The sequence below is a fragment of the Eleutherodactylus coqui genome, chromosome 1, assembly GCF_035609145.1.
Source record: "Eleutherodactylus coqui strain aEleCoq1 chromosome 1, aEleCoq1.hap1, whole genome shotgun sequence".
Lineage (NCBI taxonomy): Eukaryota > Metazoa > Chordata > Amphibia > Anura > Eleutherodactylidae > Eleutherodactylus > Eleutherodactylus coqui.
The window spans coordinates 186,021,355-186,032,940 of record NC_089837.1 but is presented as its reverse complement, the minus strand read 5'-3'; positions in this window follow the sequence as shown (position 1 = coordinate 186,032,940).

Sequence of the window (11,586 nt, the reverse complement as noted above, 5' to 3'; positions counted from 1 at the left end):
ATTGACAGTTATTGACAGAGCTCTGTGCTAGGCAGGGATACCTACTGTGAGGCACAACCAATCAGAAGACACAATTAACAATAATGTTATTGCCTATCCTTGATCTTTTCCTGCATTCACATTGGCCAATTATATAGAGTTGGCCAATCATGTAGAGTAGGAAGGGACCTCCAGGGTCATCTGGTCCAACCCCCTGCTCAGTGCAGGATTCACTATATCATCCCAGACAGATGTCTGTCCAGCCTTTGTTTGAACACTTCCATTTAAGGAGAACTCACCACCTCCCGTGGCAGCCTGTTCCACTCATTGACAAGTGAATGCTAACGGTAATTGGACCAAAGAATAAAACATTGTAATTTAGAAGAGAGAGTAAGGAAAAGCTGTGCATTTACTGGTGAGATAACATACTGTCACATTTGAAGACTATGCTGGCATACATCAGAGGTATTTTTTTCGCATGCAACAGTGTAGTAGTCTACTGTTATACATACAGAGGCATCCAATACAAAAAAAAACTATGTACTATGCATTTTGTTTACAATGGGATACTATGGATACCAATACATTGGCATGCTTGTTTGCCTTCTGTCAGAGGTATACATTGGGAAATCCTCCTGATGTATACTGAATGGGCGCTTCATGACTCCCATCTAGTAATGCGTTGGACCTCCTCTGGCCTTCAGAACCGCAGCAGTTCATTGGGACATAGACAGAGATGAGCGAACGTACTCGTCCGAGCTTGATACTCGTTCGAGTATTAGCGTGTTCGGGATGCTCGTTACTCGTGACGAGTACCACGCGATGTTCGAGTTACTTTCACTTTCATCTCTGAGACGTTAGCGCGCTTTTCTGGCCAATAGAAAGACAGGGAAGGCATTACAACTTCCCCCTGCGACGTTCAAGCCCTATACCACCCCCCTGCAGGGAGTGGCTGGCGAGATCAGGTGTCACCCGAGTATAAAAATCGGCCCCTCCCGCGGCTCGCCTCAGATGCGTTGTGACATAGCTGAGGGACAGTGCTATCGTGTTGGAGCTGCTGTAGGGAGAGTGTTAGGAGTTAGTGTAGGCTTCAAGAACCCCAACGGTCCTTCTTAGGGCCACATCTAACCGTGTGCAGTACTGTGGAGGCTGCTTTTTGCAGTGTTGCACTTTTTTTTTTTTTGGTATATCGGCCGTGCAGAGCATTGCGCCCTGCAGTAATACTCCAGGGACAGAATTGTGTAGGCAGGGCCAGAAGACATATATTATAGATTGAATATACGCAGTGGTCCTTTTCAAAAAAATATTGGGCAAAAAATCTATTTGGCCTGCCTGTCACTGTGCTCAGTGTTCTGGGTCCGTGTGTGCTGGGGGTAGTAGTTCTACAAATAAATACGCAGGCAGCTAAGTGTTACAGCAGGCGTGCGCCAAATTATTTCCTGGCTCAGAAATCACCGCCCTGTTGCAGTTAATAACAGTGCGACACTCTTTAGTTCTGTGACACACTCCAGGGACAGAAGACATATATTATTGATTGAATATACGCAGTTGGCCTTTTCCAAAAAATATTGGGCAAAAAATCTATTTGGCCTGCCTGTCACTGTGCTCAGTGTTCTGGGTCCGTGTGTGCTGGGGGTAGTAGTTCTACAAATAAATACGCAGCCAGCTAAGTGTTACAGCAGGCGTGCGCCAAATTATTTCCTGGCGTTCCGTAAACGAAGTCAGCCTCCAACCACAGGCCAATAAGCGGCACATTTAATTACAGCGTTCTGTTTCTGCACTACTGCTAATACACCATGCTGAGGGGTAGGGGTAGGCCTACAGGACGTGGACGCGGGCGAGGACGCGGAGGCCCAAGTCAGGGTGTGGGCACAGGCCGAGCCAGTGCGGTGGCCAGGGGTACAGGCAGGGCCAGACCGAATAATCCACCAACTGTTTCCCAAAGCGCCCCCTCGCGCCATGCCACCCTGCAGAGGTCAAGGTGCTCTACGGTGTGGCAGTTTTTCACCGAGACGCCTGACGACCGACGAACAGTGGTGTGCAACCTTTGTCGCGCCAAGATCAGCTGGGGAGGCACCACCACCAGCATGCGCAGGCATATGATGGCCAAGCACCCCACAAGGTGGGACGATGCCCGTTCACCGCCTCCGGTTTGCACCACTGCCTCTCCCCCTGTGCCCCAACCCCCCTCTGAGGACACAGGCAGTACCGTCTCCTGGCCTGCACCCACACCCTCACCTCCGCTGTCCTCGGCCCCATCCAGCAATGTCTCTCAGCGTAGCGTCCAGACGTCGCTAGCGCCACTGTTTGAGCGCAAGCGCAAGTACGACGCCACGCACCCGCACGCTCAAGCGTTAAACGTGCACATTGCCAAATTGATCAGCCTGGAGATGCTGCCGTATAGGCTTGTGGAAACGGAGGCTTTCAAAAGCATGATCGCGGCGGCGGCCCCGCGCTACTCGGTTCCCAGTCGGCACTACTTTTCCTGATGTGCCGTCCCAGGCCTGCATGACCACGTCTCCCGCAACATTGTACGCGCACTCACCAATGCGGTTACTGCCAAGGTCCACTTAACAACGGACACGTGGACAAGCACAGGCGGGCAGGGCCACTATATCTCCCTGACGGCACATTGGATGAATTTAGTGGAGACTGGGACAGAGTCAGAGCCTGGGACCGCTCACGTCCTACCCACCCCCCGAATTGCGTGCCCCAGCTCGGTGGTGGTATCTGCGGGGGTGTATGCTTCCTCCACTAAACCGCCCTACTCCTCCTCCTACGCAACCTCTGTCTCGCAATCAAGATGTGTCAGCAGCAGCACGTCGCCAGCAGTCGGTGTCACGCGGCGTGGCAGCACAGCGGTGGGCAAGCGTCAGCAGGCCGTGCTGAAACTACTCAGCTTAGGAGAGAAGAGCCACACGGCCCACGAACTGCTGCAGGGTCTGACAGAGCAGACCGACCGCTGGCTTGCGCCGCTGAGCCTCCAACCGGGCATGGTCGTGTGTGACAACGGCCGTAACCTGGTGGCGGCTCTGCAGCTCGGCAGCCTCACGCACGTGCCATGCCTGGCCCATGTCTTTAATTTGGTGGTTCAGCGCTTTCTGAAAAGCTACCCCCACTTGTCATACCTGCTCGGAAAGGTGCGCCAGCTCTGCGCACATTTCCGCAAATCCCACACGCACGCTGCCACCCTGCGGACACTGCAACATCGGTTTAATCTGCCAGTGCACCGACTGCTGTGCGACGTGCCCACACAGTGGAACTCTACGCTCCACATGTTGGCCAGACTCTATGAGCAGCGTAGAGCTATAGTGGAATACCAACTCCAACATGGGCGGTGCAGTGGGAGTCAGCCTCCTCAATTATTTACAGAAGAGTGGGCCTGGTTGGCAGCCATCTGCTAGGTCCTTGGAAACTTTGAGGAGTCTACCCAGATGGTGAGCGGGGATGCTGCAATCATTAGCGTCACCATTCCTCTGCTATGCCTCTTGAGAAGTTCCCTGCAAAGCATAAAGGCAGACGCTTTGGAATCAGAAACGGAGGCGGGGGAAGACAGTATGTCGCTGGATAGTCAGAGCAACCTCATGTCTATATCTCAGCGCGTTGAGGAGGAGGGGGAGGAGCATGAGAAGGAGGGGGAAGAGACAGCTTGGCCCACTGCTGAGGGGACAGATGCTGCTTGCCTGTCATCCTTTCAGCGTGTATGGCCAGAGGAGGAGGGGGAGGAGCATGAGGAGGAGGGGGAAGAGACAGCTTGGCCCACTGCTGAGGGTACAGATGCAGCTTGCCTGTCATCCTTTCAGCGTGTATGGCCAGAGGAGGAGGAGGAGGAGGATCCTGAAAGTGATCTTCCTAGTGAGGACAGCCATGTGTTGTGTACAGGTACCCTGGCACACATGGCTGACTTCATGTTAGGATGCCTTTCTCGTGACCCTCGCGTTACACGCATTCTGGCCACTACGGATTACTGGGTGTACACACTGCTCGACCCACGGTATAAGGAGAGCCTTTCCACTCTCATTCCCGAAGAGGAAAGGGGTTCGAGAATGATGCTATACCACAGGGCGCTGGTGGACAAACTGATGGCAAACTTCCCATCCGACAGCGCTAGTGGCCGAAGGCGCATTTCCGCGGCCCAGGTAGCAGGGGAGGCGCAGAGATCAGGCAGCATGTAAAGCGCAGGCAGGGGAACACTCTCTAAGGCCTTTGACAGCTTTCTGGCTCCCCAGCAAGACTGTGTCACCGGTCCCCAGTCAAGGCTGAGTTGGCGGGAGCACTGTAAAAGGATGGTGAGGGAGTACGTAGCCGATCGCACGACCGTCCTCGGTGACGCCTCTGCCCCCTACAACTACTGGGTGTCGAAGCTGGATACGTGGCCTGAACTCGTGCTGTATGCCCTGGAGGTGCTTGCTTGTCCTGCGGCTAGCGTCTTGTCAGAGAGGGTGTTTAGTGTGGCTGGGGGAATCATCACGGATAAGCGTACCCACCTGTCAACCGACAGTGCCGACAGGTTTACACTCATCAAGATGAACAAAGCCTGGATTTCCCCAGACTTCTCTTCTCCACCAGCGGACAGCAGCGATACATAAACAATACGTAGGCTGCACCCGCGGATGGAAGCATCGTTCTCTATCACCATCCAAAACGGGGACCTTTTTGCTTCATCAATCTGTGTATAACATTCATCCTCCTCCTCCTGCTCCTCCTCCTGAAACCTGACATAATCACGCCGAACACGCAATTTTTCTTAGGCCCACAAGGCTCAGTCATATAATTTTTCTAAACAATTTTTATACGTTTCAATGCTCATTAAAGCGTTGATGGGTTTCAACTGCCCTCTCGGTTGGGCATGGGCAATTTTTCTCAGGTACATTAGTACTGTTGGTACACCAATTTTTGTGGGCCCTCGCCTACAGTGTAATCCAATTAATTTTTTGCCCACCTGCATTACAGCTGACGTAACATCAGCTGTGATGGGCAATGCAATGGGATATTTTTATGTACCGCCGGTGGCTTCCTGGCACCCATCCATGCTGTGGATCCACAGGGAGTTGTAAATGCATCTGCTTCCACTTCTAAAGAACCCCAGTCTGACTGGGGCATGCAGTGTGGGCCGAAGCCCACCTGCATTAAACATGACATTACTACCTCAGCTGTGATGGGCAATGCAATGGGATATTTTTATGTACCGCCGGTGGCTTCCTGGCACCCACCCATGCTGTGGGTCCACAGGGAGTTGTAAATGCATCTGTGTCCACTTCTAAAGAACCCCAGTCTGACTGGGGTATGCAGTGTGGGCCGAAGCCCACCTGCATTAAGCACGACATTACATCAGCTGTATTGGGCACTGCAATGGGATATATTTATGTACCGCCGGTGGCTTCCTGGCACCCACCCATGCTGTGGGTCCACAGGGAGTTGTAACTGCATGTGTCCACTTCTAAAGAACCCCAGTCTGACTGGGGTATGCAGTGTGGGCCGAAGCCCACCTGCATTAAGCACGACATTACATCAGCTGTGATGGGCACTGCAATGGGATATATTTATGTACCGCCGGTGGGTTCCAGGGAGCCACCCATGCTGTGGGTGCACACGGAATTCCCATTGCGGAGTTGTACCTGCCTGTGACTATATATAAAAAAATGCGGTCTGACTGGGGCATGCAGACACCTTGACAGAATGAATAGTGTATGGCACATAGGTTCCCCATTGCTATGCCCACGTGTGCAGCTCCAGATGGAGGTGGCACAGGATTGGATTTCTCATTGCTTCTGTACAGCATTGTGGGCTATCGCCCAGCCCCTTTTAAAGAGGGTCGCTGCCTAGCCGTGCCAACCCTCTGCAGTGTGTGCCTGCTTTTCCTGTGGCAGACGCACTTATAAATAGACATGAGGGTGGTGTGGCATGAGGGCAGCTGAAGGCTGGGCAGGGACAGTTTGGTGTGCGCTGTGGACACTGGGTCGTGGGGGGGGGGGGGGGGATTTGGCAGCATGTAACCCAGGAGAAGTGGCAGCGGAGTGTCATGCAGGCAGTGATTGTGCTTTGTTGGAGGTAGTGTGGTGCTTAGCTAAGGTATGCATTGCTAATGAGGGCTTTTCAGAAGTAAAAGTTGTTGGGAGGGGGGGGGGCACTCTTGCTGCTATTGTGGCTTAATAGAGGGACCTGGGAACTTCATATGCAGCCCAACATGTAGCCCCTCGCCTGCCCTATCCGTTGCTGTGTCGTTTCCATTACTTTCTTGGGTTTTGCAGATTTTCACAAATGAAAACCTTAGCGAGCATCGGCGATATACAAAAATGCTCGAGTCGCCCATTGACTTCAATGGGGTTTGTTACTCGAAACGAACCCTCGAGCATCGCGAAAATTTCGTCTCGAGTAACGAGCACCCGAGCATTTTGGTGCTCGCTCATCTCTAGACATAGATACTACGAGGTGTTGACATCATACAGCAAACACTGCCCCCTGCAGACAGGAAGCTTCTTGCAGTCACCAGGTTTTGAAATGCTCTGAAAAGCTGACGGGAAGGGTTCATTTATTCATGCTGCATGCACCAAGTTCTGATCCTCCCAGCAGCATGGTACAACAGAAATCTGGCTTCATCTGACCAGGCAGTGTTTTTTTTCTGATAAGTAATCCGATTTTTGCACCTTTTTGTCCACTGGAGTCTTGGCTCTCTGTTTATCTTAGACAGCAATGACACTCAAACTGGTCGTCTGTTGTTACAGCCCATCTGTGCTAAGGAAGGATGAGTTGGACATTCAGACATGTTAGTTGGAGGACCAGCATTGTAGTCAGCTGTAATTTACTTGACTGTTTGTCAAAATGATTCTTGACATCCTCCTCTGCCCCCTTTTTTATGAGTTGTTTACGCCCATCGGAACCCCTTTTGTTGGATGCTTTTCCTTGATCACTCCATTCTTGGTATACTCTCAACTCTCATTTTATGAAAAAAAATAATATTCTTTGCAGTTTTTGAAATCCTGGTCCCAGCTAATCTACAACAGATAACCAGGCCTTATTTGAAGTTTCTCAGAACGCTTAATTTTCCCATTTTAATGTAAATTCACACAAATTAATCCATGGAAAACCTGTTCACTTAAATTATGCTGCACTTGAGGGTCTCTTGTCTAATTTTCCAACAGGGAAGCTCCAATCGTGCCACGGCAGGTGTCTCTAATAAAGTGGCCATTTAGTGTATATCTCCATCAGAAGGCTCTGATGTGATCTGAAGAGTGAATAAGCATGTTTCTGGAATCTTTTGCACTAGTTATGAGCTTTTCAGGTTGTTGAAGTCTCACAAGATCCTCTATGCTAGTTCGTGTAAAAACCGATCTCCAACGAAAGATGAAAATTTCCCAGTGGATGTATTTCCTTTTGTGTAGTTTAGTTTGTGGAACCTTTCACTTTAAAGTATAATTGTACTTTTCAGAAACGTTTGCCATGTCTCTATGATGTCAAAAGCCTTCTTGGAAGTACAACTTATACTTTAATGCGCAGCTGTCAACCTCTCCTTCAGTCTAATTTACTAACGGGAATTTGTTTGCATTGCATAGGATGTTACAGAGCTGGAAGGTGTTTGGTTCCTATGTGGGTTATACTGAATTTACGTATTATTTATTACATACTGTATATCACAAGTATAGCCAGCAGGTGGCAGCATCGCCAGCAGGGAATCTTTACTTGTAGAGGTTTCACTCAGCAGGACAAGGAGTTCTGAGGGGGGCTAACAGTTATTCCAGTTGGGCTGTAGCTAAAGTTAATAACATTTTGCTGTCAGTTTATCTGAGGACACTGTGGCTGTGATTGTATTGAGAGCACTATGTTATTCAAATACAATGGATAACGGACATCACGGGAAAGTAAAAAAGAAGTTAAAATTTCACCTCCGATCACAGATCCCATCCATGAGGGGAGGTGAAATTACTTACTTAAGGCCTTCGGCAATGTTCCCCACTGGGATCTTCATCTGCTGACCTTTCCCTAACTTCGGTGCATGCACCCCTTGACAAAATAGCGGACGCAAGTGCAGAAGCTGGGGAGGGCCCGGGAAATTTAAAATCTCCTTGTTCCTGGCTACTAAAGGTAGCTGAGAGCCTGGAGCAGTGGCTGAGGGCTGCAGTGAGCCACCTGCTGCTCTTTTTGGTTTGGGCCCCGTTCTGCATACGGACATTAGACTAGGGCCATAATAGGTATGTTTCTGAACATGGGACAAACAGGGGTATCCATTTTAGGGTGTAAATCCTCATTTTCATGTGCACTATAGAAAAAAAATATGACTTTAAAATGACATATTTGTAAAAATATGACATTTTATTTTTTCTACTCTAAATTGCAGTAATTCCTGAAAAAAAACTGTGGGGTCAAAATACTCCTGACCCCCCTCAGTGAATATATGAAGGGGTGTAGTTTTTAAAATGTGGTCACTTGGAGGGGTATCTATCATTCTGACACCTATGAGCCTCTGCAATGTTGGCTTGGTGCAGGAAAACAAAGTGTTCCTTAAAATGTTGATAAGTAATGTTACATTTGTACGTTTCCTAAATGGTTAAAAAAAACAACAACGTTTTTCCAATGTGCGCCCAAAATAAAGTAAACAGGTGGAAATATAGATTTTAGCAAAAATTTGTACAGTATGTTTGCACATATTTGAGATATTACAGTTGAAAATGTGAAAAAAAATAATTTTTTTCACAATTTTCCCAATTTTGGCACTTTTAATAAATATACACAAATTCTATCAACCTATTTTTACGACCTAAATGAGGTACAACATGTGGCGAAAAAACAATGTCAGAATCACTGGGATATGCAAAACCTTTATGGAGTTATTCTATGTTAAAGTGACACATGACAGATCTTCAACATTTGGCTTAGCCACTAAGGCACAAACAGACTTCGTCACTAAGGGGTTAATAGATTGTACTTTTACAAACACAGTGATACAAGATATTTGTTGTTCGAACTTCTTCATTATAAAAATGGCAAAAAGTTTTTTTAGGCTTTAATATTTATTATTTCTTTAACTCCTTAAGGATATGGCCTTTTTTTCCATTTTCGGTTTTTTCTCCCTCTTTTTAAAAAAATCCTAACTCCTTTATTTATCCATTGTTGTCACTGTATGAGGTCTTGTTTTTTGCGGGGTGAGTTGTATTTTTTAATGCTACCATTTATTGTACCATATAATGTACTGAAAAACTTTTTAAAAATTCTAAGTGCAGTGAAATGGAAAAAAACGAAATTCTGCCATCTGTGAGTGCGTCTTGATCCTACGGCACACAAACTGCTACAAAAATGACAGGATAACTTTATTCTATGGGTCAGTACGATTACGATTTTTTTTGCTGTATTACTCTTATTTTTTTTTCAAAAATATATATATATTTTATTATTTTCTGTCGCCATCTTCTAAACGCAATAACTTTTCAATTTTTCCGTCCTGTTTTGTGGGACGTCCTGTAGTTTCTGTTGTTGTCATTCTGGAGACCATACGACTCTTTGATCACTTTTAATTACATTTTTTCTTGGAGACCGGTGACCAAAAAAAGCGCAATTCTGGCGTTCTTTATTCTTGTTTTCTGATGACGTTCACCGTGCGGGGGAAATAATCCGTTCCTTTGATAGATCAGACTTTTATAGACACAGCAATATCAAATATGTTTTTTATGTTTGATTTTTTAGACTTTTTTATTATAAATATGGTAAATGGGTTTTTTAAAAACTATTATTACTTTTTATTTTTTTAATAATAAGTAAAACTTTTTAAAACTAAGTTTTACTTTTGATTTTGGTCCCCAGAGGCAACAAAAAGTTGCGATGCTTTGATTGCTCCTGCAGTATAATGTAATGCCTTAGCATTACATTATACCGTGGTCTGACATTCTATCAAGCTGTGCCATAGGCACGGCTTGATAAGCATTCTGCTATGACAGCCCTGGGTCCTTTCAGAAGGCCCACAGCTGCCATGACACCCACACGGCAACCTGCGATCTCATCGTGGGGGGTGGGGTGGGGGGTTGGTGTATGAAACCCCGAAAACCTCGGTCGGGGGATTTAAATGCCGCTGTCAGAATTGACTGCGGCATTTAAAGGGTTAACAGCTCCGATGAGCCGTGGGCCGTCAGCCGTGATGTATGCAGCGAGATCGCACCGCGATCTTTCTTCATACATATCCTGAAGCTGCAGGACGTAACTGTAGGTCCTGTAGCATTAAGGGGTTAACAATTAAAATTTTTTAATTAAATTAACTTTTTTTTAGTTTCGCAAGGGGACCTGATCTTGTAAAAGTGTTAACAATGTGCTGCAATACCTCAGTACCTCAGTATATCTGTAGGCAGTGTATTAAAATGTTCCAGAAGCATGTCCTAATAGGCAGAAATACGTGGCAGCACTGGAGGCATTTGCAAGGACCGGGCTGCCATAATACAAAAATGGCATCCCCCAATCTCATTGCGGGGGTTTATATATGCAAATTGCTGTCTTGTAATACCAGGATAGGCGATTGTCTTTCTGAATGGGAGCTGCTCTTACTGACCTGGGGATAATGTTCATTTTCCCTAATAGGACATATGAAGATGGGATGCCATCTTTGTTCAACCCCTTTAAATGGGTGTTCTGGGAATCTATCCTCAGAGTAGGGCATCAGGCCTCGGTCACACAGACGGCATGGCATCGCCGTGAGAAAATCGCAGCGATATCGCATCACTGGGCAGTGCGATATCGCTGTAGTATCTCGTGGTGATACCGCAATTTTGTAGCACCACATGCGAGGATTTTCAGGGGTTGGGGGACGGGTTGAAATATAATGCCTACCCGAAAAATTAGCCGTAGCTGCAGAATTTTTTTTTTTTTTTAAAGTACACATCACCTTAGAAGCGCTGTTCGGGGCTCTGCTGCAGCTTCTTCCTGGTCCCTGGCACTGTTCTTCATCTCTTCTGGACGGGGATTGAAAAATGTCTGCCTCCTGGAAGTGCTGGCTGTGATTGGCTGAGGCTTAGCCAATCAAAGCCAGTGCTCGATGAATGGCTATGATTGGTTCATTGAGCACTGGCTGTGATTGGCTAAGCATCAGCCAATTAGAGGCAGTGCTTCCAGGAGGCGAGGATTTCTAATCCCGTCCAGAAGAGCTGAAGAAGAACAGTGCTGGGGATCCGGGGAGAAGGTGGGCCGAGCTGACAGCGCTTCTAAGGTGATGTATACTGTTTTTTTTATTATTTTTCCCCCGCAGCTAGGGCTTAGGTTAGGGCTTTGACAATAGGATTTCCTACTGTCAAAGTTGCATCGCACCGCACAAAAATCGCTTTTTCATATAATGCAATGCAACAGAGAGGAAGGCTCCATAGGGAAACATGGGCTACAAAACCTCACAAGTCGCGTGCATACCGCCAGACCTGCAAGGTTTTTGTGTCAGGATGTCACACACTCCAAAACATCACATGTGTGAATTAACCCATTGGAAAACATGGGCTGAATGAACACGCGATTTGTCGAAACGTGAACAAATCGTACGACTTTGTTGCCCGTGTGAAGGAGGCCTCAATAGTTGATCCTTACTAATCAGCTGTTCCTCAGGCCGGCTGAGCTGGATGTCCACATTAGGGTTGGTGCCAG